Consider the following 26,711-nt stretch of genomic DNA (forward strand, 5'->3'; position numbering starts at 1 on the left):
TGTGCCAGGTGATTTGCTCGGGCTCAGCACCAGATGGGGTGTGATGGATCCCACCCTGGTGACCTCTGCCATCTCGGGGTTTGGTGGAGCCTATAGTGACTTCACTAGTGAAAACTCAGCATAGGGAAGAGCTCCCACCCCAGTCTCCATATCCCAGAGATGAAACCAACTGGAAAGAGCTGCAATCTCTTTCCCCATGGTGAAGAAAGTCATTTTGCATTCCCTGCACAAGCTGGACTGAGCTTGGCCCACAGATGATTGTTGCTGTTGATCCAAATCTCCCCAAAGGCCGGTGTATTTTCTTGCTAATAAATGTCCCGCAAATGTTTTGAATTTCTGCACTCATTAGGGCTTAGGGAGGCTATTTGTCACGACCAAAGACGTCTTCTACAATAACCCAGCAGCTGTCTGCAAGGGCGAGGAGACATTTGTTGCCATGAGCTGAGTCTGCTGTCAGCAACCAGGCCCCTGACCAGCCCTAGTAAATGTTTTATTGATTTAATATTAAATTAACTGCCCGGGCATAAGGAGTGCATTATTTTTAATGGCATTCTGATATTAGGGACTGCAGTTTGCTAGAATGCACCTGTAAAATTAGTATCCCCTAGTATGCTGCAGGAGCCATAAAATGTAATGCTCTTTGTGTGCAGCGCTCTGAAGCTCAAGAAGGGTAAAGTTACGGGGCGGTCGCTGCAGCAATTCCTGATGCGAGAGGAGGAGGAGGAGGAGGAAAGTCATCTCCAAAGGCTTCTTCCAAGTCCATGTTGTCTCTGAAAAGGGATAATCGGAGCCTGTGAAGCCTTGGTCCTGATGCCAGAGTGTCGGTCACTGATCCTAGGCACGGTCACTTGTGGCATCTTGTGCACAGGGCACCTTCTGCAGGGGGGCAGTGTTGGAGCAAATGATTTTCCCCTTTTATTTTTTCAGTGAATGAAATAAAGGGGAAAAAATAAATAAAAAAAGAAGTATCACTTGTTTGTCCCCAAATGAACCACTCTGACACTCGCCTTTTTTAGTGAAAGAAAAGGAATTCAGAAACAAATAGGATTTGAAATTTAAATAAGCAAATTTCGTAGTGTAAGAACAAAAACACTTGCTAATTTCAAAATTCATGTTGCTTTTGGTTTCTGCTAATCACAGCCTGTTTCCCTATGATTATCCCATGTTTTTATCAAGTTGCCCTATTCAAGTACAAAGGGAAAATTTTTGTTATGCCAGTAATGCGCACCTTGCTGCTGTACAAATACCATCAGCTCTGCTTAAAATTTCAGTGATTGCTGTTTTGCTATAGCAAACTTTCTGTTAAAATGTGCGCCTAGTAAATGTTGCGTTTGGTTTTATTAAGGTTGTAAAAATGCCACATTTGAGCTGTCTGTATTTTTTAACTCCCTCAGAAATGGTTAATTACAAAGGCAAATCTTCTTAAATGGCATTCAGATGGGGATTCTGAGAAATCCCAAGATTTCAGAGAAGCTTGTTTCACATTGATTTTACAGCGATGAATGACAGCGCTGAAATAATAATGGATCAAAGACAGACCGACAAGCATAAAACTATGATCTTAGTACTTCTAAGTACTCAGTTATAAAAATAAAAACCTTAAGTTAGAAGTTCAGAATGTCAGGGGATGAGGTAGGATACCAAATTTTGTGTGTTTTGTCATTAAGGTTGCTGTAAAAACTGGAGAGATAAGGGACTCCATATATAACTGAGTGACCTTGTTTGTAAAGCCACTAATGATCTCTTTTCTGTTTGCTCTCTTGGACATATCAGTGAATGAAATCTGTGTTTTATTACTCCTAAGGCAAATGTTGATAAGAAACATTTATTTTTTTGTTGTGATTTTCCAGAGGAAAGTTTCCTTCCAAAAAATTGAAAATGTCGCTGAACTTTCTCCTTAGAGGTTTTGGGGGCTAAAAATCAAATATATCTTTTCTAGTGAAAAAAGAGGGAAAACAGGCGAGAAAATTGAAACATAATTTAAAAGAGGTCTGTTGTTGTCTGCAAATATTCTTGATTCAGCGGACACGGTTTCTGTAGGAAGGTTCACAAGGAAAAGGTTCATGAGCCGGCCCTGTGAGACAGCCCTTTTGTTCTGATAGTTGTGACCAAGTTATAATGAATTTATCAGAACACAAAGTCTACCCAGCCCCTCTCCCTGGCTCTGAACCACGCAGGTGCACTAAGGACACAGAGAAAACCATGGAGGGCGGATCTGTCTAAAGGCTTCTCTTGACTTCAGTAGGTCCTAGACCAAGAGAGCCTCTTGTTTTTTATGTCATTATGTCCACGTTCTTCCCGCTCTTCTGCCTGTTTTCCTTTGTGTTGTTTCTGATGCTCAGGTTTGTGTCACACGCAGAGATGAACACTTGGTAAGAGAACCCAAATTTTGCATTTTGGGCCATTTGCATGGACTTCACAAAGATGTGGCAGCTCAGTGCTAGTTTTAGGAGGTCTTTGTGCAAGGGACCTGCCCATTCTGTGCTGAGAGACTGAAGATTAGGAAGTTTTGCAAAAAAAGGTGGGTGACTGTTGAATGATCACTTTTTAGTTGACAAATACAGAGAATTCATTGCCCGGGCAACTTGAGTTGACAGAGTCACATCGTACTTTCTTTCAAAGGATGTGGTGGATTTACTTATTCCTGTTTCTGTGTTTGATTTACTACCACATGATTTCATTAAATAAGAACTTAACGTGGGGTTTTCTGCCAAGCAACTTTAGGCAAGGCCCATATTCCACAAATCCCTAAATTTGAGGGTGGTGGGTGGGGGAGCCATCATATTTTTCTAGCAGATGTCTGTTCTGCCTGTGGACTACAGTTTGGGGTGGTTTGTTATTACTGTTGTTGCTTTAAAGTCCTTGTAAAATGATGTTTATTTTCCTCCAGTTAGATAATGAACTTGAATTTTTCCATTCAGTGAAGTTGGTGATCACTTTAATAACTAGTAATTATCTAATTAATAACAACACTGGAGGGAATAAAGGGGAAACATTCAAACGGGCAGCATGTCAGGCTTGAACTGTTTTCAAATTCAGACAGGGTTACTTGGAGCTCTCTCTTGCCCTCCTCCAACATAAAGCCACACAACTCATGTTAATTGGTATTTCTATAGATACATAAAAGTGTGTAAGAATGTTCCTGCCTTCAACTACCAGATAGAAAATCTGTATCCTGGTAGCTCAACTGTCCAGGTCATGTTAAATTTCTTTGGAAGAAAGTTAGTAAATACAGAGAAGAAAATGCCAAAGAAAATGCAATGAGGGAAGAAAAAGTGGTGTAAGTTGGCCAAGAAATAAGTGACATTTCTTGGCCCAAGCTCTGCGGTGCTATAAATCATTAGCACGCAGCTTCGGTGGTGGTATTCCATTCCAGTTCACCAAAGTTTTCAATCCGGCCTGTTGTCAGCTTTGAGCGAAGGTGGTAACAATCAAAATTACACCAGCCTCAAAGCAATTTTGCCCATTTTGTAGCCTGGTCTTCAACCACAGGTGCTATTTTTGTCCCAGTCCTCAGCATTAGGGTGAATATAAAAGTGAACTGAGATCGCAGGAGCAATGCCGCTGCTGAAGAACTGGCTTGGGAGAAAGGCACGCTGGGGCAGATCTTGGTCTCCACTTCTGAGCTAGTTACCAGTTCCTCTGGTTAAGAATTTCTAGACGACACCTAGCAAGGAGAGGCTTCAGGCATTTTAGTGATCTCTGTGCACTGTAACCATCCTCAGCAGGCTCTTGTTGCTCTGAAACGCTCCAGATGAGCCTCTGGAGATGTTTTTTGGAGCTTGTGCCAAGCACAGCTCTCCTGAGCTCAGGGATCCAGGTGAGCACACGCAGCCCCTGACCAGAGCAAGCTGGGAAGACAACCTGCTCAAGGTTGGCCTTGATACTGTTTTTTCCTCTTTATTCTGCTCTCCTTTCTTGGCCATTTCAGGTCTTGGCTTCAGATGACAAATAGCACCATCTACCATCCAGCACATTGTGCTGCCACTCATCTTTGAAACATTTTAAGTGTTCTGGTCATTGCTCCAAGAAATGGTGTTCACATCATCTCTGAGAGACATTTAGAGTTAAGAGAAAAAATGGCCAAAGCAGCTTAGTGCTTTTGGCTTATTGTTTGGATATGTAAAGACGCTGCATCTGGAAAGTATTCCACTAATTTGTGGCTAGCACCTATATATCAAATCCATGAGCTTCCAAGTAAACAGCTGTCACTGGAGCTGCCACGGAGGGAAATTGGCACCATGAGCTTGTGGTGAGCAGAGAGGGAACACGCTGGTACAGACTAATCCAAGGAGGGAACATGAACACAGATGTGGAGAGGACAATGAATGAATTGTTCCTTAGAGCTCCTCAGCTGTATTAAGGCCTCAGACTATTATATTTGCTCAAACACATACACAGAAGTGTATGTCTCATCGTAGCCAGAAAGGCAGTGCTGCATACCATAACTATATACCATAACGCAGCCTCCAGGTTGTCCCCACGCACAAAGGAAGGGGGGACACATGTTTGAAGGAGAGATTTGCCCGTGTTGGCGGCAACGTGTCTTTAGGCTGGTTGGATCATGTAGATGTCTTTTGCCATTCAGACAGCTTGAAACACAAATGTTCATGCCTTTCTTGAGGAAGACACAGCGGAGTCAGGACCCTTCCAGGCTTTGGTGCAGCGAGGGATTGTGTGTAAGCAATGTAAGAAGTTCTACCTGAAGCCAGGTGAAGGGCTGAGGACTCAGCTTCAGTTTTCAAATGCTGCTGTTGCTGGCAGAGCAGTCGGGTGGAGGCCTCTTATTGTCAATTACACATCTGATCCGTCTGTTTTCCATGTGGTGCTCCAGTGAATGAACTAATTAGTTAAGAGGAATTGTACACATGGAAGTGGGACAGAGATGATACCACTATTTGTGTTTTCTTGGGAGGGGTGTTACAAAAGTGTTGAGAAACCCCACAACAAGATTAGGGTCTTGGGTGGTAGGTGCTATGGGGAATCTGGGGAGATTCCAGCTGAAATGGAGGAAGGGCAGCAAGAAGGGTTTGCTACCTTCATTCCAGGATCTGTGGCCAAGGGAAAGGAGTCCCCAGAGGAGGTGACCACTTTAGTCCTAGCAGAAGTATGGATGGTCTGGGATGGATGGGAAAACCCTTTCGCGCTTCTGCCCAACAGCTGCTCCGGCATCTACTCTGGATGCTCCGGCATCTCCACTGGGCTCGGGATTTACCTTCTGTTTACTAACCAACCCAAAGTGGGTTTGAACTGGTGACCTAAAGGTGAAAGGCTCTGCATCTTATTAGAATTACTGTGAGCTGCTGAATGAGTCCCCCATGGCAGTCAAGATTTGATTATGGTTGTAGAAAATGTTTGGTTTTTACAATGAGTGTCAAAGCAGCGGTAAGCCCCTCTTTGATTCCGGGGTGTAGGCTCGTGCTTTCCTTAACTTCACACGTATGCTGGCATATTTACAGTAAGTGCTCAGGGGTTTGGGTTTTTTTATTATTATTATTTTTTATTTTTGAATTAAAAATGAAAGTTCCCCAGGGAAATTATGCAATGGGAAATAGCCACTTCAATAAACTTGACTCACACATTTTATTGATTATGGTAAATTTAATTATTCCATTTAAACTGTGCTTGCACACACACATGAAAATTATCCAGGTTTTTTCCTGTTTTTGTATCTCTCTCTCTCTCTCTCCAGACCAAAAGTGTACTATATATTAATTTTTTTAGGGGAGAAATTCTCAAGGCTAAGCTTGTCCTCCATAATTAGAAATTAAAAATTAGAAAACATACCATAAATCTTATTCAAAACATCTTCAAATAGAACTACTAATTGTTAAACAGCAGTAATTATAGCTTTTAAATACTCTTTTGCCTCTGCCAGATATTATGTGCAGCACTTTCGCAAAGGGAGACAATTATTTAAGTGCAATGGATGTTAAACAAACACCACAGAGCAAAATAGGTACATCTCCTCCTCAGAACTTCATTAGGAGGTGCTGGTCATTCTCTTTATACTTGGATATTACCAAGAGGTCTCAGTCCTGTTTGGAGACCACTGCACTGAGGTCTTTGGAGGCTACAACCCAAAAGGCAGCAGAAGAGCTGCTGGTCTCTGGGCCATCCCAGATTTAACCTTATTTCTCTTCAGACCGCTGCTAGTGGGTGTTTTTCTTTCTCTTTCAGTGAGCTGCTGATTCTTCTTCTGACCTACCAAACTACTTTCACTCCAGGTAATTATCTTTTTGTCATCTTAAACTTATGAATGGTCTCTCCTTCCTTGAGGAACGCATTTGTTTATTACCTCGTGACTGTTCCTGTGGATGGGGAGTGTCCCCATGCATACAGGTCTGTGGGACTCAGGGCAAAGCACCATGGTTAGAAATCAGGATGTGGGAAGAGGAATTATCACCAGAGATGATGAATCAAAAGTAATTCAGTACCCCTTCTCGTATGAGGGAATTATTCAGAGTCAGCCCATCCTAGCAGGGAGGCAAAAACTGGTTGGTGTTCCTCCTTGAAGCTGCAAAATTCAATCTGGAGAGGGCTGTTTGGGGTTCTGGAAGCTGAGGTTGGCCAGTTTGGAAAGCTGAGATGGGGCCCAGGTTTTGTTCGAGGCTTTGTTGCTTCCAGATGTGTCTTACATCCAAGTTCTTTCACGGGACTGTAGGACCTCGGCTTGTCTGAATCCCATGGCAAAATCTTCATCTGCTTTGATTCTGGGGGAGCTCCACCTCCTTGCTCTCTGGGGTGAACCTGGGAGAAGCTGGTGAGAGCACAGGGATGCTGAAGGAGCAGGCTGGCACCTAGGAGGTTCTGGAGGCTGCAGGTGAGGCAGCATCTCCTTTGCTCTCCTCCAGCTTCTCTCCTGGTGGCACATTTGGCTTCCACCACTGTCAAGTGGAGTGACCAGCTTAGCACCCTTCTGGATATCTCTTCTTGGCAAAAGATGGACCAGGGAATACTCCATGGAGACCTCAATGCCATTTCCATCCTTGGGTTTCCTCCATTAGAGCATGATTCAACATAGAGGATACTTGTTCCATGGCTTGAGAGAATTAAAAAAATGCTCTGTCTCCTGGTAGGTTTCAGATTTATTTACTTTGATCAAAAAGTATAGCTGGAAAGAAGTACTTACATAGTTTTAAATGACCTATCCTTAAAAATAACCACAATCTGATGTAAACTGGCGAGGCTCCTTTGAATTAAATGGATTCACTCCAGTTTGCACCAGATGAGGATTAGGCCCCAAGATTCATGCAAGCCTGGTTGTGATGACCTTGAAAAGAACTTAAAGATTAATTTGGAAGCAATCAACCCAAAACACAACCCTGGCTGAATCAGTTCATTTTTCTGGCAAGTCCTAGTTTTCTGAGAACATGACCTTGTTTGCAATATGTGTCCGACCAAATCCTTCACTTGACGAGCCCGTTGCCACAGATGTCACTCTCTATGCCATAACTCCCCAAAACATTTCAATTTCCTTCCCCGAAACTGTCACCACGCTTGCTCTGGCTGCCACGGGGAGGGAATGTGGCCATGTAGCAGATCCCAGGCTCAGCTTTTGGCCCAGATGACACGCAGAACTATTCTGCAGATGGGCCAACCTAGGACACGTGTTCCCACTGGGATCAGGGCTCTGCTCCCCCTTTGCTGCCTCCTTAATGAGGACGCGAGAGCCCGAACCAACAGCCAACTCCTCAAATGGCAACAACAAAAGACTCCTTGTCATTACCCAGGCTGACTCAAAATAGAGTAGAAAAGGGGATTATTTTTGACAGAGCTATGGGTCATAGCCTGGCAATATACAGCTTGTCACCTAGCGCTGTCAGCGATGCTCTCTGTTAAGTTATAAAAATCACCTACTTGCTCCTTGCTTCAGTTCCCACAACCGTGGGCCATGGGCTCTGTGAGCATTAGTGCACCAGGGATGTGCTGTGTGGCTCCTCGGGTGACGGTGAGTAATACAGAGAGACATGTAGGCGGTATTCCGAACGGAACGCCCTGACAAGAAGGAATCCCTGAAATTGGAATTAAGAGTTTAAGAATCACCTCAGAAGAAAAACTCTCCACCTTCCCTCCCAAAAAGTGAGCTTGAGTCTGTTGTCTCCATTCCTGCTTTTTACAGACATGCATAATGATCTGCATGAAAACTTGAAGGTGAAAAAGCCACACGCTTCATGTTCTAAATTTTGAAATGGCACACTAGCAGTGCTCTTGGCATTTTTCTTTTCCTCTGGATGTTTTCCTTTCAAAGCAAAGTGCAGTCAAAAAGGGATCTGCTTTTGCTAAGTGATTCCCTTTTGGCAGAACAGCATCGTTCAAAGAAATGTAAGTGTATTCCTTATATTCAGCCTATATAACCACAAACATATACGGTTCTCCTGTAGCTTTACCAGCTATTTCTATTCACTGCTGCTTCAAAAAAAGCAGAATCCAGTGCCCTGTGGAGCCCCTGCTCTCCCAGCACACACAGACCTCAAGGTTGGAGGTTGCAGTATTATTTCTTCACCTGCCTTTTATTATTATTTGTATTACTAGTGGCAATAGCAAGTGCTGATCTAGTGAGGTGCTGCATACATTCAGCTCTTGTCCCTGTCAAGAACAAATATTCCCATAAAGAGTATTTTTGCCTGTGATATGTGGGCACTATGGTCTACTCTGTCCACCTTCCAGCGCTTCTCCAAACACGGGAGGAAGGGCAGGATTGGCACAGAGGGACATCTCTGGGGAGGAAGATGCTTCCCACGGGATGGGAACAGATTTAAGTAAAATGTTTTCTGAAATGGCTTAATCCTGGTTGGTGCTGAAGATACACAGACATAATGTACTGACCACCTGCTTTGTTGCACAGTGGTACCGTTGCATTGCTCTGAGAATAAATATTTCCTTTCCCTTTCTTCCATGATTTCATGGGGGCAAAAAAAGTCTTTATTTTTGCACATATCTTCCTCTTCAGCCTTATTAATTTTGTACACTGCAAGATGCATTCACTTTTTAAGCTCTATTTGTTTCCCTTTTCCTGTTTATTTTTCTTGTTATTGGTTATTGAAAGCCTCATCTGCCAGAAGGCATGTACACGTGGATTTTTTACCTTCCCATCCCTTCATAAGATTTCTTTATATTTGCCTAGAGTTTAACCTGTAACATGCATAAGAGGTGGTGGCTCATCACTTGACGTCCTTTCTCTTAAGAACCTGTTTCCTTTTGTGCAGCCCCGGGGTGGCAGGACGGGTTCCCCTGCTGCGTTGTGATGCTCTGACATAGTCACTGTGGTACCACTGGCCAACATCTGGCAAACAGCTGTATCACCAAGGACAGCCCAGCGAGCTGGGATGAGTGAACAGCAGCTGCCAGCAGGAATGTTGCTCCATTTTCCAAGCTGGTCTTCCTTGAAGAGCTGGAAGGGAGAAGATTCAGTGGTTTGTTTTCATTCCACGTGATTTGCTGATGTTTGTAGCTGCACAGAGGGATGCCAGAAATGTGATTAAAAAACTGGCCCTCCAGGTTTATGCTGGTGATTTCTTGGTCACCAAAAAGGCCCAAGAAAGTCTGAATCCAGCATGTCCCAGCATCAGACTGGAGAGGACAACCCCATCTCCTCAGAGCCCTCACCCTTGGCACCTGAGACATCACAGCTGGTCTTTCAGTTGCCCAGAAGCCCTGTCTGTCTCTGTGCAGAGCTCAGGCATGTCTTGAGACAAGTCCTGCCCCATTTGTCTTACACACGGGTTTTTCTGAGCGCCTCCCAGACTTTACTACGTTTATCCTCTTAGCACCTCTGTAATTCTCTCTCTTGTAACAGACGAGAAACAGAAGAACATGGAGGTTTTGCAATTTGAGCCAAGCTGCGCAGGAGCTCTGTGGCAGAAGAGGCGATCTCCCGAGGGGTGAGTAATGTTCTTTTGACAATCTCATTAGACCTCTGCTTGTATCCTTACATACCTAGATATAAGCCCAAAATCAAGCCCAAAGCATCTTGCCCAGAGCAAAGTCACTCTTTGAACCTGACTCTGCTGGACGGATGGCAGGAAGGTTTTCACCGTTGTCCTTCCCAGTCCCTCTCGCAACTCCCAGAGACCAGATCTGCAAAGCAGTTGCACTCTGTTTCAGTTTGAAGGATCAAGTCTTATTTATGCAAGCAATATAAACAATGTTTTAGCTTGACAAATATACAGAAAATTGAGAACAGCTGCAAACATTGTGTGCGGTGTCCTGCAGAAAATTTTGTCCAAAGGCACGGAGCGCACTCGCAAACATATTTTAAACAGTGTGACATCCCTATTAACCAATTAAATCAGTGAAAACTTTACCATGAACCTGAATATAGCTTTAAACCTAAAATCAGCAGCAGTTGAGCGTAAGAAATCAAAGTCTGGCTGATGAACGTCCTTCCTGGCATGTGAGTCAGCAACAGGCTAATTAGGCATAGCTAGGCAGGGAGCAGTGGTTATGACAGAAGAGGCTTTAATTGATAGGATCATTTTCATCACAATAATATTAATTAGCAATTGCGATAGGGAACGTGAAGGCAGGTGGAGCACTTTCTGTCAAGGTATTTTTATAAGGAATTAGCCTGTATAAACACCTATTGTAAATACGTTGTCCTTGTCAGGTGTAATAACTGCCTTGGCACATAGCATCTCTATTCACTAATTAAAGACACAATTGCACACTACGGTGTTTCTCCCAGATGCTAATTGTGTCACCGGAAAGATCTAAACAATTATATTAGGAAAACACTGGGTGACTGTTAATAGTAATTTCCAAAATGCAGACAATAAACAGATTGAGAAAATGCCACGAGCACTGAGCCAGCCTTGGACAAAGCTAGAGGAAAAAATTGTATTTCTGGAGCAAACATGGAAATTTGAAGTGGGAGTTGGGTGCCTAAACATCTTGGAGGAACTTAGACCCTGAGCTTACTGAAGCCAAATCCCACCCCAGCCTACCAATAATTTCATATTTCACAGCCTTCACATTTTCCTTATATATATGTATATATATATATAAGGAATATATATATATATATATACACACACACACATATATATACACACACACATATATATATACACACACACACATATACATATATATATATGTATATATGTGTATATATATATATATAGTTCTTAGAAGCTTACACAATGAGGGCCAAATCCTGAAGACATTACCTAAAGGAAACTTCTATTCATGTCATTGAATACTCACTACTGATAATCCTAGTAATAATTCTTAAAAACTGTTATATTACCTGTTGCATTTTATTATGTGTAGCATATATATTGTATAACACTGTATTATAGGCCTACATTAAATACCTGTGATATTATGTTCTGGTAATTAAACCAATTAAAGTGCAGCTATAAGCTCATTAGACTGAAATGAAATGTCAAGAAATATGAGATGTCAATCAATTCAGGTTTTATCTAGACAAAATGTTATCAAAGCCAAGTGATTCAGTCCTTGAAACCCAGCGTTCTTATGTCTTTGTCTTCATTTACGACACATAGATAAACGTGATGCAGAAAATGCCTGTATAGGCCTGCATGACCTGCACAGTCCCTGTTTTACGGGCTGATGCTCTTTTCCCATGTGCTGTGGTACCTGAACTGGTCCCTGCAGGGTCAGCAGGTCCAGTTCTCCCCAAATATGATCCTGAATTAACTCTTTTGAAGGCACCCAGGACCAGTGCCTGCATGCCCAGCACAGAACATCATACTCTGGAATAAATAGACTCGGGGCAAAAATCTTCATCCCACTCCAGTTTTCCCACAGCTCTTAGAGCGGGGACAAGATTTTGGGCAAGACCTCCCTCCCATCCCAGTCAGGTGCTGGGAGTGTTTCCTGGGGTTGAGTGACAGCAATTCTGCCTTTGACCTTGGGTATCATCTCTAAGGGAGTGCTCTAACATAATAATAATAATACTAATATTAATAATACTGATAATTATGTCAATAAAAGACTTATAATAGTTACTTTTTAACATGGTCCAGAAAAGCCCCACACTTCAAGTTCACCCAGAGCAGAGAAGCTGCTTCTATTTATGTTGTTTTTCTGATGAGAGTGTTCATGCCCAGAGATGGAGAGCGTGGGGAGAAAAGGGAATTATGGAATGATCTTTCTATTGTGCCTAACAAGATTATGATCAGAAAAAAGAGGAGGGAGAGAGGAAAATGTGGATGATGTTGTTAATTACCAAAATGAAAGAATTTGGATATAATCACAGTAGTTAGGAAAATGTGTTTTTAAAGACCTTGAGAGAGGCCATAATGAGAGTTTACTTTGTAGATCTCATCACAGTTTACAAGACCATATGCCAGTTCCCAGTGGTGTCCATGGTGAACAGCAGGACACCAGAAATTTTCCAGATGTGGTTTCCCCGCTAGATGGACAACAAAACCAGTGAGAAGAACTGGAGTGACCCAGCACTGGGGAGCCTCTGAACTCCTCTACACCTTTGACTGGGACACCATCAAGAATAGTTTGGTTGTTGCCTGGTAACATTGGCATAAATTCTTCTACAGTGTGACTGAGCCCATGAGGGAGAAGGGGAAACTTGGAGAGGGATCACAGGATCCAGTTTTATGGAAATGTCTTCATAAAACAGGGCTGAAGCATACATCCCATGGCATTTGTCCCAGATACCTGATGAGTATTTGGGGCCACATCAGTAGTGGGGAAGAGGGAAAGGATGTTTGGTACCATTGGGACATTACTACCTTGTGAAACATGCTAGCGCAGAGATCGTGATCTTAACTCCTGCCCTACATTTCCTGTAACTTCTACAAATACTTGCACATTCGGCCCTCTTTGGTCAGATCCTTCCATCGTCCACCTTGGCATTGCCCCAGTCACACTGTAGCACAAGTACTTTCCAGGTCAGAGCACACCAGCAACGGGAGAGTTTGCAAGGGTCTGTGTGGAATCATAGAATCATTTTTGTTGGAAAAGACCCTCAAGATCATTGAATCCAACCATAACCTAACTCTGGCACTGAACCATGGTCCCTAAGAACCTCATCTACACGTCTTTTAAATCCCTCCAGGGATGGTGACTCAACCACTTCCCTGGGCAGCCTGTTCCAACACTTCACAACCCTTTCTGTGAAGAAATTTTTCCTAATATCCAATCTAAACCTCCCCTGGTGCAACTTGAAGCCATTTCCCTCTCATCCTATCACTGGATCTTCTCCTGTTTTTAATTAGAGTTGTGGTTGCAGATATCTTTCTCTTGGAGGAACGGACTTGGAAAAGTTATCCTGAGGAAGGTGAATAAATGATGTTAAACAGGAAAGGAAGCTATAGAATCTTCTGATCTCTTCTGGAGGTTGTTCTTGCAGCCTAACACCCTTGCTCCAGGTCACTCTTGACCTTTGTCTTGTGTGCTTTGTGACTGACATTAGCTTGGGGAAAGGAATTGTCTCGGTCTGGTGATGATGCAGAGGTTTCTGATGCCACCTCTAAGTGATTCATAGCTTGCTTTGGAGTATTAGGGAACAGACTAAGATCTACCAGAAGAAGACAAATGTCTACACAATAGTCTCAAGTATGTAGGCTCTAGCTGAGATCTAGGATCGTGATAGCCAAGTCTTTCCATGGGAGAAAGGAGAGTGGAGTTTCCTAACGAGCTGGAGATGGAAAGAGGAAACTTTAGTCAGCGACACGGCCTGTTCGTCTCGGAGCGATGACGCACGGGAGGACACAGAGGCCTCGCTCTGCTCAGCCAAACGCGGCGGGAGCTGCTGAGTCAAACGCGAGCGGCTGCAGCCGGGGCCGTGCCGAGCAGGAACGAGCTGCTCCACACGTCACCGAGTGCTGGTTCACAGACTTGGAGAAGAAAAGGAACAAAAAAAAAAAGCCCTCATGGGAGATGGTCTATTTTTAATGAGCCCAAACCTCTTCCACAAATTAAGTGAAATATTTTAAAAGGAAACAATATTACTTTGGTTTTATTTGTTTCAGCTACTTAGTTACAGCTCCACGTGGACACAATTAATGGAGGAAATAGAGTATTTTATAAGCCCAGGACTCTGAGATAGATATTTTGTGACCATGTGAAATTCTTTGCCCTAATCACCACGCATTCCTTGGGAGAAGGTTGTGCATTGCTGAAGATTATTAACCTCAGTTCCAAAAATGTTGTGTCTAGTCATTGGATGGTAAAGGTCAAAAATTGTCACAGCATTACTCAGTGATGAATTTTTGCCCTTCATTTTGTATTAAAGTCCCTGCTGTCCATCTCTGGCTCAGGTCACTTCTAATTCTGTTCAATGTATTTCCCTGCAAGAAAGACAGAAATGACCTTTCCACTGAGCTGGTTTTATTTCCCAGATCCCTTTCAGACTTCCCCTGTGACTTCAGGTAAATCATGTGGATGTTCAGTACCTCATTTCTCCATTTTTTTTTTTTAATAGAAAGATAAAATTTCCCCTTTATTTGCCCATTTACATGATGAATTTTTCAGGACAATGAATCACCTTGTTTGTGTGGTATCTAACACAAGCCCATCTAATCTTTGCTGGTCAAAGAAGAAAAACAGATTGAGGTGAAAACTGGGGATGAACGTTGTTTAGATGAAGAGCTTCATTTGTGCCTTGCCAAGCTTTCTTGATGATAGGGAGCAGCGAAGAAGTCACCCTTAGAAAAGAAAGCATAACGTTTTTTCATTCTTCTGGAACTGCCTCAAATATCAGAGACAGGATCCATAAAATACCAGGTCTGGGTTTTCTGGCAGGAGTGAGTGTGACAGCAGGGTGTGATTTCTGGATTTCTGAATGGAGACAATGGATCAGTTCCTCAGATGACACAGGCCTATAGACCTCATTAATCAGCCACCCTAAATATTCTCCTTTTTAGCAATCAGTGCCGCTGAGAAGATTTCACTGCAACAGGCTGGAGGTGAACAACATGGATGCAGTAATCTGTGCAAATATCCTGATTGCTGAGCACAGCGGTGGAGTAAATAAACAACCCCACGGCCCCTTCCCCTCCACCACACCAATAAATGCAGTTTACTGTATACATCACTTTTCAGGGCCGTGCGGGGATGGTGTGAACCCATTAGTAGGGCAAGGGTGAGTGACTTCTGACTTCAGCGACCCTGAAAGTTAATCTAGCATTGTAGGGGCAGAATTAAATGTGATGAGCTCAGAAAGTGTGATAAAACCAGATTTAAGTGCACAGCTGGGCAGCAACCTATAAAGGCAGAATTTAAAACCGTAATAAAAACTTAGTAATCTAATTACGACGGTGAAGTTAAAGGTGAGGTATTTGCAGCATGATTCACATGCACCATGGCTAACCTCTGACATCTTGAATATATTATGTGGTTTCTTCACTACAGGAGTAATTTTTGAGTCACTCTCTCACACTACACGGCTCCTTAGGTTTTATTCTCGTGCCCTGTCTTCGGAGGACGCAGGACAGGACAAAACTGCAGATCGGCACTTCACAAAGCGTCTGCTTCCCTGTGCTTCTTGCTGGAGGCCTCTCAGGGCTGCAGGTCTGGGTGCTCAGCACCCAGGCATGGAGGCAGGGGCTGTGGCAGGTGCACAACACCTCCAAAAAATCACAGCCCCTAAGAGAGTCTGAGGAGAAACCCCAGCAAGAGGAGGCAGGTCTCAAGCTGGTTTTAGCTTAACTAGTCTTAACACCAACAGAAGGAGTGATGCAAAGCAGGTCATAGCTTAGATGCCGGATACGATCCCAGACAGCCAGCTCCTGTTGAAGCCCATGTCATCATGGCTTCATTGCAATTGGCACCTAATTAACGCCATCTCAGATATGCAATCATGTCTCTGATTCAGTGCTGGCTTGTCCAAAAACCAAAGGGACAGGAAAAACCAGCCCCACGAACCTGATCCTTCTTTACCACTGCTGATGGACAACTGGTGGGGTTCAGCATGCTCGTGCCAGGATGGACATTGCCAAGTTTGACAACAACCTTAGACCTAAGTCTAACATCTTTTCAGCAGAAAGACCGCAGAGGGGTTAAACACTAAACCAGAGATCTTTTTCCTGGCTTTCGCTGTTGTCCAGAATCATGAGAGCACTGCATGGATGGGGGCACATAGTGGTGGGATTTAAACCGGTTTACTCAAGCTGGTAGCATCTAGGTAGTTGCTGGGGAGGTCACTCCTTCAGCCAGGCTGTGTCAAGACAGAAATTTCAAGTAATTTGAAAATCTAGTCCATGTGATAGTTCTGACTTTTCTACATTCCAAACAGCAATAAAAAACGATGCAGAAATATCAGAAGAAAATATTTTTATATGAAGCTTGAAAAACTCTGTATCGTTATTTTTCTGAACTAAAGGAACTTGGTGGTATTTCTGAAATCAAATTGCATTTCATTCTGTTTGATTTTAGCCAAAAGGCTTCCTTTTCAGTCCGACTGACACTAAGCTATGTTCCTGCAGTGCAATGCTCATGGGAGTGGCTGAGGACGGTGTTGTTTGTAGAATCAGCATCCCAAAATAAACTACATTCTCCCCCAACGCAATGTGGACCCAGCTGGTCAATCTCCACCAACGTTTTTCTTAAACTGATGAAATATTTAGCATGTTTATGAAATCAAACTGAAACAGAGCTGTTGCTTATGTTTCCCCAAGTGGGTAATAGAATAATATTTTTCCTCAAGGAAATTATTCGTTTTTAAGATACTCTGTTTCAGAACCTGTGCCTCTTTTTCCCCTTTTCTGAAGCTTGGAGGGGAACAGCGAGGACACCCTGTGTGGGGTTCGAAGTGATGTTGTCCCTCGGGGGAAGAGGAGGGTGTGAGAGCCACTGGCTAAAATAGATGATTGGTATCAGCAATGGGTGGGAAGGAGATGTGGGGTGTTCTTGGAAAGGGACTGCTCCAAGTTTCCACAGGCAGGTTGCATTCACGACTACAAGCCTATAGCAATATTGTCATTTAGCGAGACAGCTGCTTTTTATTTTAGAGAGGAAAAAGATGTTATGCATATATATTGGGGTGCTATATACACTTCTGGCATTCCGGCGATAACTTCATCCTGAGCTATCCTTCTCTACAAGAGCCACACGAGGACAGAACCCTCCACAGAAGACAACAGCTTTTAAAACGCCATCAGGGACTACCAGAAAACACCACAACAAACGCCTTGAAAGGCAGGAAGGAGCCCGGCAGCTGCAGAAAGCCAGCCTGAGGATCAAAAGAGCAGCATCCCAGGTACAAACAGGGTGAGATCCTATCAAGCCCAGGCCAGCAGCCACCCACTACGTCCTCTGGTGGGTTTAGAAATCCCGTCCTGTGCGGCAGCTCTGACATGCTTGAGCTCCATGTACCGCAGAGAGAGCGAGGGAGCATTTAACACCCTCCATCTGCAAGGCACAGACAGGAGGTGGTAAATACCTTGATAAGGAAACTGGAGTGAAAATACCAGCTTTAGGCAATCTAGATTTTATCAGGGAAGTATGCAGGGATGAGTAACTACCTGACATGCAGATGTGCCGCTGCACAGTGCCAGCAGCCTGCCAGTCTGCACATCTGGCCTCAGGCGTCGTGCTCGCATTTTCAAATCTCTGTGATTTGGGGGTATGTTGTGGAGGTATTTTTGTAGAGGATTCTCACTTATGCAATGGCAAAATGAACCTGTAACTCTGTATCTGGAAGAATGTATAGATTTAACACTGGAGACCTGTTTTTCTGCTGTAAGAAGCCGCTTGGCTTCTCAGTGCAGGCTATTGCTCTTCCTAGCAATGACGTGCACTACATGGCATGGGTATCCACGTGAGATGGGTGAAAGAAGGACCCTGGAATCTAAGGGCTGAGCAAAGTTATAAACAAATTATTGTTGTGTGCTGCTCATTGAATGGATGGTGTCTCATGGGCCAGCGCTATTGCTGTTGGCATGGGACCTAGAGAAGATCTGTGCTTGGTCCCATCATAGTCTGCACAAAGTGAATCATGAATTTAGTGAGAGTAGTTAGGAACTGAAGGGCCATGAACTGGCACAATGTATGTATTCACACCTGAGGGCATATGGGGATGGTCTTATGTAGACAGTTTGGAGAATTATTGCAGGTCTCTTCTCTAGCTCTGTACTCCCGTGTAAGACTACCCTGTTTTCCCAAAAATAAGACCTACCCTGAAAATAAGCCCTAGCATGATTTTTCAGCATTTTTGACGATGCTCAAAATATAAGCCCTGCTCCAAAAATAAGCCCTAGCTATAGTTCTTTTAAAAAGTCAGTTTAAATAGTGTCTAGCCAGCTGTACATGTAAAAAAGTAAGCATCTTTTGGAGCAAAAATTAATGTAAGACTGTCTCATTTTCAGGGAAACAGGGTATGGAGCTGCCTTTTGGCTACTCTCCCTTGTACTCTGGATCGCCAGGTAAGTCATTGCCTAGATTGTAATCAACCAAGGTGGGAAATGTCTGTTCAGAGAGCCTGTTCCTCCTCTGACAGTGCTCTTCAGGTGTCTTACAGGCTCTTGCACTTTCTGTTTGGTTTTTGTGTTGGTTCTTGATCAGGTTTACAATCTGACAGGTGGCACAACCAGCCCTATCCTTGGTGGGGAAAAAAAGAGCAGGAAAAGCTTGGCAGCTTGAAGGGATGGCCTGGGAACATGAACAAGGAGGAAGGAGAGACTGTTACCTTGCTGGAATCATGAGGGGTTGAAGCAACACCCGTAGCCATGCTATGCTGGGGACTTGGCTGCCAAGGGGGTAGGGATGGTCTTTTTCTGAGGGTGATGCTTAGCATGGCTAATAACAACCATAAGTAGGAAAAATATGGATACTATTGGAGAGGGAGGCCCAGGAATGGATAAAGAATAAATTGGCTGCGCTGCGTACAGAGAGGGCCAAACAGATGTTGGGCCTGATCCAGAGCCCATTGAGTTAATGGAAAGGCTCCCTTTGGTTTCATTGGAGACTGTTTCAGACCCATTACAGCTTCACAGGAAGCAGCAGAGACCAAGAGTAATAACTTGTGGTGGCTGGAGTGGTGTGTGTTGCATAGGTGTGGGCTGTGAGGTTTTCATGGTGAAAACAGATGGGTCTCACAGATCCATCCACTTGGCCTGGGTAACCTTTCTGTCCCCCTTCCCCCATCTGATGGGACAGGTCTTGTGTGGTTTTGGCCCTCTAGCCAACATTTTGGCATGATTCTGCGCAGAAGTGCCCTTCTGTATTCCCCCTCCTACTCAAGGAGGTTCGTGTGATCTCACGGTGGCCCAGGATTTAGAACCGTGCACAGAGAAGGAAAACACGAGGCCTGCTGAGAACTCTTGACCAGAGAGGAATTTTGTTGTGGACCAGCAAGAAAAGTAATGTAAAGCAGGTGTTTCTGCAATCATGAGACATTTGTAAAACCAACATTGTCCAACAACTCTCCCACTCACATTCTCGTCCACATGATACGGCGAGGTCTCACACGAAGGACCGCAAATAGAAAACATCCCTCTGTACTAGTTGGCATATGAACTGTACTAGGGCCTCCCTCCCCTTCTGCTGCCTGTGCTTTTCTGTTTATTTAGGTGTGTGCCTTCGTTTCTGTTTTTACATTTAGCACAAGTAGAAGGGAAATGGGATTTCACACAGCTTAGGAGGCTGGGAGCTCACCATGCTTTGGAGCATGGGCCTTGGTTTGTCCCCACGCCACAGGTGCAAGAGTTTGCAGGCCAGATCCTCCACTAGTATAAACTACCACAGCCTCCCCGAGAGCTGCTGTTTAGCCAGCCCTTTTGAGGAGGTGGGTGATATCCAGAGACACAGACACACACCGTGCTCAGGCCAAGCTGGTCTCGTGTTTAGGAGTGAGAACTCGAAGCTGAGCAGCACCCATTTTCTCCTGGTGACACTGCCAGGAATAGGTTGACCACTTTACAGAAAGGTGCATCAGCGAACAGAAGGTACTATTTCATTCCGGGTCGTGAATTTATTGGAAAGGTGATTTGGGGAATAGCTTAGTTTAGTCTAATTTAGGCCAACTGGGAGAGAGGCAAGGAAGTAAGTTATAAGGGTAATTTTAAGGCTCTTCTCAGGACCACCCCTGCCCAAAACACGGATAGCTTTGTTCTTTCTGTCAATAAGGGAAATCCACACAGGGGAGTGGGACTGACTTCGGTTTTACTGAAAGAAAAATCTCATTCTCCTGTGAGAAATTCTCCTCTGAAAAGTGCTAATAGTTCACAAAACTACTATAAAGTAGCATATTTTGCTCAGCATCATCTATTTGTTTCAATTAAAGACCTACCCCAGTTTCCTTTGACATCACATCAAGCTCCTCATAATCCACCTCTGGATTTTTAATCATCTATCGGCAAAGCCGCTCCCCAATCTTCTGTAAAAAAGCTGTCAGTCTCATTCACCTCCAGCTGTATTCCTATAGAATTTATTCCCCTTTGCAGGTGCTCCCTTGTCCACGCTGGCAGTAACGCGTACACACCACAACAGTGCCAATCTCAGCTCAGGCTGAGCTGGATTTTAGGTACTTACCAGGTTTAAGTCATGACCCTACACCACCCCACCTCCAAAATCTCACCTCTCACTGACAATAATGCACTTCTAACCCTGTTTGAAAAGAAGCCGATACTGAAAGAAGCCACTGAGCTTTTTGTGTGAGATAAGGGTCAGTTTACAGCTGGATAAAGTGGTCGTGTGCTAACTTGGCAATTGTACCATAACACAGCTGAAGGAAAACGCCTGAGCCCCGTCTTCTTGTCCTCTTTTTAACCATACTGGCTTGTTTACACTTGGGTGGTAGAGGGGTGGAGCTGTTATTCCAATTTTTGGCTCGTATCTGTCCACTTGGATGTCAACATAAACTGCTGCAATTATATCATAACCGTATCTCACTATGGGAAATGATTAGTCTGTTCGTTTTCCATAAATACTGGCTGGCTTCACCTGGCAGGGGCTGGGAATTGTCATGGCAGATACGAAAGCCCAGAGAATATTGGGATTCAAAACTTCACATGAGTTATGGTGTTTTCCAGGTGGCAAAGTCTAACAAGACTATACTATTGGATTTAGACGTAAACAGGATACCAGAGGAGAAACGTCAGCTTTTAGACTGGGATTCAGGTAGCAATAGAGAAAGCACAGGTATTTCAAAGCAAGGGCACTCTTACTGTGCTGTTTTAATCATAAATTGAATTTCTTATTAAACTAAGCCCCAAACTAATGGGAGAACTTCAAAATTTTAGATGAAAGTTCAAAAATATCCAGGCTTTATAATCAAACAGCACTTCCCATTCCTACCTCTCCACTATGGCAGCCTTTGCTCTTCCATGCCCACCAGTTCCAGGGGGTGGAACCAGATGTAAGATGTAGCCCAGTGCATTAACTTCAGGGCTGTTTATTCTACAAGTGAGCTCAAATTCCAAACAACACTGATGCCAACCCTTTTTTTTCCTCTTTCTTCCCCCAAGACTCAGGCATACAACACTTTCCTCTATTGGAGCTCATCATTCCATAACTCCAGAAATTGCAATATAAACCTTGGCTACTATGCACATTTCAACTTGAAAACACAGCAGTGATCTGGGATTTTAATTCAAGCGAATTTGAAAGTGGATTAGAAATAGGATCCAGCTGCATCTCTAATAGTCGAAAGAAAAATTAGAAGAACATTGGAACTGAAATGAACTCTGTCTTTCTTTTAGCATTTTTCCTCCCTTTTGCTTTAGAAGAGGAATTACATGGACCTAAAATACCGTAATTAAATTGTAATTTGTTCCTTACCTTGGTAGAAGCTCTGCCCGCCCGAACACATCTCAGTTTCCATCCTAAGCATTTACCTACAGCACAGGGTTGGGGGATGGGGGCCAGTTTATGACTTGTTTTAAGAAATCAGAAATCAGAGGCACGCACAGCCTGTCTGTTATAGTCTTCAGCGAGCGCGTTGCCAGGCTCTACAGGTTATACATCATTAGCGCACAGAGTGTCCAGGAGAGCCCAAAGCTTGTGCAGGTGTGTTGGCAAAGCTCACGCCGCTTCCCTCCCTCCTCCCTCTCCGCTTCCAGCAAGCCAATACTTGAAATTCGATGTGGCAAAATCACGGAGAGAGGGAGAGAGAAGGCGCTTCGAAAGGTTGTCAGCTCCGAGCTCACCCAGCAGACGTGACTCTGAGATGGCGCGTGGAACCTGGAAGGGACTCACTGGAAAAACAAAACCATTGAGTCAAAAGCTTAGTGTGTTTTTCCATGATTGTATGAAAAAGAAAAAGCGCGTGTGTGTTTTTTTAAGCACTTTCAGATATTAGAAGTGAGTACAGACGCAACTTCTTTTTTCTGCCCTTTTTTTTCTCTTTTCCCCTGCCCTTGAACTTTCAGAATGACTATAGGGAATATATTCCAGCCTGTTTTCAATGACCCATTCATATGGTGGTTTTATTCCAGCTTTTCCCAAAAGGGAGCGAGCTTCATTCGATCTCTGCTCCTGGCATTAGCTGCCATTATTTGTGCATCCCGCTCAGATAATCAATAAAGTGGATGGCATCTGAAAATAATTACACAGACAGCTCTTCCTCGGCGTCCAAGACGGAGACGAAGCTGGGAAAGGAGCCTCTGCATATTCAGCACTTGTTAAAGGAATGAAATATATCTTTGTGTGTTATTGTTGTATCCTGAAGCCTGGGCATCCAGCAGCAGTTTCTTTTGACGTTGTGTCGCGCTCTGGCCATGTAGCACCTTATCACAAAGCTCATTGTCTTTCTTGCCTGGCTTTGCTAGAAAAGTTGTCCTGTCTGCTTGTACAGTGAGTCAAAGGGCAAGAGCTGTCAAATGGGTTGCAAATTAACAGTGGCATCTGTGGCCTCCCTTAGGGAGGAAGGATCTAGCTGGGTTCCGTACCCTCCGCCACCACAGCTGCGTTTTTACAGCCAGATGTCCTGGCCCCAAGCTAGCGTGTGGTGACAAGTGGGTGGCCCGTGCAAGGCATGGTGTGTCTCTGTAGCACGGGATGAGTTTTTCCAGCCAAAATCACGTTCAAACCCGCAGCTAAAATGGCAAGTCTCTGTCTTTGCTCATGGCAAAGCCACCTTTAGTCTGTGTAAGGCTGTCGTTGCCTAGAACCTGATTCAGGTTCTCCATCACCAGATGGAGTCCTACAAGCTGGGAAAGTACATGAGTCATCTCGTTTTAGGTGATATTTAATGATTATTTTATTTGCAGTGGCTGAGATGACCCACTGGCATGAACCTGAGCATTTCCACTGCAGCCTCACCAGGTACCAAGACGGTGCCTCTGAACCGAGCAGGTGATAGGAAAAGCAGAGGTGCAGATTTTGCCAGGGCACGCTGCAGCTGCAGAGAAGGGCTTTGTCCTTTCATTCCTGCAGCTCTGGAGAAGCTTTGTGCAGCACTGTCACAGTAGGGATCAGGTCCTGGCTATGACCCCACACAGGTTTTAATGGTCTTTCCTGCAAGTCTGCTCATGGCAGACTTGAAGACAAGAATAGAGTTGAGGTGGAGCAGTGGTCTTGACCCAGCGTGGCCATTCCCACATTTTCCATATAGATCTTCCTCTCTCGAACTGCAGAGCTGGGAGGAACGTCACGGCTGTACAATTGGGACAAACCTGTGATGTCTGTCAGAGTGACCAGAGTCTGGCAGCTGCCTCCGCAGCAATGAGCTGGGGACATCAAGCTGTTGGGTGCCAGCAGGGCTGTTTCGCATATCCAGACAGCAACAATTACAGGGGAGCAATTATTTTTGGCTGCTACTACAGGGTCTCTGCTATCTCCCGATCTAGGCAGCAAGCAGAAGTGTTTGTTCACGGCCTGCTCCATTGTCCATCCCCAGCTTTTCTCCACGGTGGTACATTGTTTGCGATGCTGGTTAAATCCTCCTGCCAGCCCCAACAATGCCTCCTGCAACCCCAGCGTGTCGGGAACTTCCAGGCCACCGAAAAACTGATCCTGCTCAGCCCAGCTCTGTTTGTTGCAAAGTGTTTGCTTAGTGATTAACTCCTGCATGGACATACACAGCCACAAATCTCTAGCTTGTCTCACAGCCTTTTCATTCAATTAAGTCTGTTGACTTAGTCTCATTTTGAGCAGTAACTGGATTTAGATAAGACAGTGGAAACCAAAACATCAATTGTGTGATTTCTGGCCCAGCTGGTACGTTGATCTGAAGGGAATGTTTGTGCGGGCGATAACCGAGGTAGCGCAGCGATTAGGACAAAGTCATTTAGTGCAAAGGTTTCTATGAAGGAAAAACGCTCTGCATTAAGTACAAGCAGTGGCCAGGGGAAGAAGGGGAGCTGCCTGGCTCCCCAAACTCCCTCTTTGATTCACTTCAGCCAGCGATGAAGCGGTCAGGGCTGGGCTAGGAGCTGCCGCTGGGTGAAAGGGCTGTGCTGGAGCCCAACTGGTATCACCAGGACTGCCCCTCTGAAGCCAGCGAAGCTCTACAGGGATGGAACCATTGGAAATTTAGCCAGTTACCTTTTGTCAGCAATAGACCGAAGTTATTCTGGGATAATTTCTCCCCACAAGCTGTAGGGCGTGAATTTACACTCAGTTCCTTAGGGGTTTGAATTGCACAAGGTGAACCATCTCTCATCGCACACGTCCCTGGGAAGAGGAGATGCAGGTGGCACACCCTCAGCATCCCCACTTCTTAGAAGACACGTGGTCCAGATGGAAAAATCCTCTATATTACAATGTCTGATGTCTCCTGTATAAGCAAGAGAAAAGAAAGCTCTTGTATTTGCAAGCATACATTTTTGTGATGTGCTCCTGTGTCTTCTACTGTTTACACACTGTAGTCAGAAAACATACTGAGAAACATATATTGTTCTATATTTGTCAAAAGCTCATTTCAATGCATGACTTTTTTGGTCCCCTTCTTTTCCAGATAACTGTTAAACTAAGAGGGAGCAGGGAGCATTCCTGACATCCTGCAAATCTTCAGCAAGGAGCATGGAAGAACAGTGCAGAGGAGGACAGTGAGGAGACATTACTATGCACATGAGATAAGGTACACCGTTGGAAGATAGCAAATGTATTGCTGCCTTTCTTTTTTCCCATAGTAGGGTTTCCTCCTCAAATTATCCTTTGTTTCTTTCTGATATAAATCTGTGACATAAGGAGATTATTTTAGCTTGTTGCACTTTGAGAACTGCTAATGGGTATTGAAAGGGGACAAACACATTGCCGGTGGCTCACAATGGGCTGCATGCAGCCTTGGTGCATATATTCCTCTCAACAGCCCAGCTTCATCACTGGGAGAAGAGGAGAATGTGTTGCTTCAAAGGACTTTTCTTCCCTGTTTCTCCCATCCCGTTTGTTTCCCTTTGGGGCCATGCAGCAGTTTTCCTAGAGGTAACACTGGAAGCAATGTAAAACCAGTGTTTATTGAGAAAAGCGCTGTGCCCACGTGCACCCCCCGTGGTGGCGATGGGGAGGAGGTGCTGAGCACCTCCAGACATCTGGCCACCATGTCACATCATCGCCCCTGGTTTGGAATGGGAATCCCATCAAGCAGCCTCAGTGGTGACACGCTGCTGTGTGCACTTACAGTCCTGCTCCTTATTTGACCTTCCTATATGGAGCACGCCGTATAGGGGAAGAACACGTTTTAGTGCAGACACACAGACTCAGTATTTCCATCGGTGACTTGCATGGAGTGCTGTCTTGCACCAGGACATCGCAAGAGTGGTAGAAGTGCATCATGCACTGTAGACTCCTCCTTGCTCCCCATGCAGATGCTCTCAGCCTGCGATGGCAGGACAAACATGTTAAAATGTACTTCCCTTGGGCTGCAGAGGTGGCACCTGCAGGGCCCAGGGACAGCCGAGCACATGGTGGGTGAGCACAACACGGTCTGCAGCTCCTGGGACCCGAGCAAGTGGCTGCGCGTGTGTGTACACACACACGCAAACGCTTAATTGTTGGCAACTTTGCATATATTAAACATGTTCTGGTAGCGATGAAAGATGGCATCCTCCCAGAGGTTTGCATACCTGTGAGCTAATCGGCCCTTTGTGTGAAAGCGTAGGTGGGGACTCTTCTAACAATACAGAGTTGATTAGCTCATCATCTTGGCTTTAGGGGCATACTGATGTGTCCATCCTGCTTTCAGAGCTATGAATAATCCGGCTTTGCTGCTGTCCTCTTATTAAAAAAAGGGAGAGAGTGTAGTTTCAGGGCTTGGTACTCAAGCCTGTTTCTCGGTACAGGTGATGAGTAGGTATTTGCCTATTATTCACTGGTATCACTCTTGGCCTCAGGTCTCCTTTGGGCAGCTGTTGGTATCAGAAATGATATCTATCTGACAGAAATAATTGCTGTTTTTCAACCATTGATTTGAACTACATCCTTGAAGATTAGGCATGAGTGAGTGTGTGCTGGTCATGGTTCGTTTGAATCTCTGTTAACAGTTTGGATGGTGGAACAGACAAGGCTCTTATTGTAGGTGAAAACAGCAGAATAGACTGGGATCCCAGCTTCGGGAGGGGGATTGATTTTTAATGTTCTGAATAAAGTTTAGAAATAGACTTACATGAAAAAGAAAGTGCATAATTAAAACACACATAAGGGACCAGGTCATGGTATTGGCCATATGCTGGGGAGCTGGTAGAGGAGAAGCTCAAATACAAGTCTCCGCAGTGATGCTGTGGCCAGGAGGACACTTGTCATTAGAAGAGGTTTTAGAAGCACCTTTGCGTGGAGGTCATCCTGGTGTTGCAGAGGCCCAGAACACAGATCTACACTCCATACTTCAAACAGAGATGTAAACA

At 44.5% G+C, this 26,711-nt stretch overlaps 1 protein-coding gene across 1 annotated transcript in view; it reads left to right on the forward strand.

Annotated features, from left to right (window-relative positions):
• Positions 1 to 26,711, forward strand: part of HAO1 (hydroxyacid oxidase 1) — a 354,431-nt gene that overhangs the window by 304,839 nt on the left and 22,881 nt on the right. The window contains exons 15-19 of the mRNA XM_065059911.1: positions 6,181 to 6,227; positions 9,800 to 9,884; positions 17,035 to 17,188; positions 18,297 to 18,353; positions 24,827 to 24,949. The gene's annotated coding sequence lies outside the window, so the exon portion shown is untranslated. The remainder of the gene's footprint in view (positions 1 to 6,180; positions 6,228 to 9,799; positions 9,885 to 17,034; positions 17,189 to 18,296; positions 18,354 to 24,826; positions 24,950 to 26,711) is intronic.

Source organism: Columba livia, chromosome 3, assembly GCF_036013475.1.
Source record: "Columba livia isolate bColLiv1 breed racing homer chromosome 3, bColLiv1.pat.W.v2, whole genome shotgun sequence".
Taxonomy (NCBI): Eukaryota; Metazoa; Chordata; class Aves; order Columbiformes; family Columbidae; genus Columba; species Columba livia.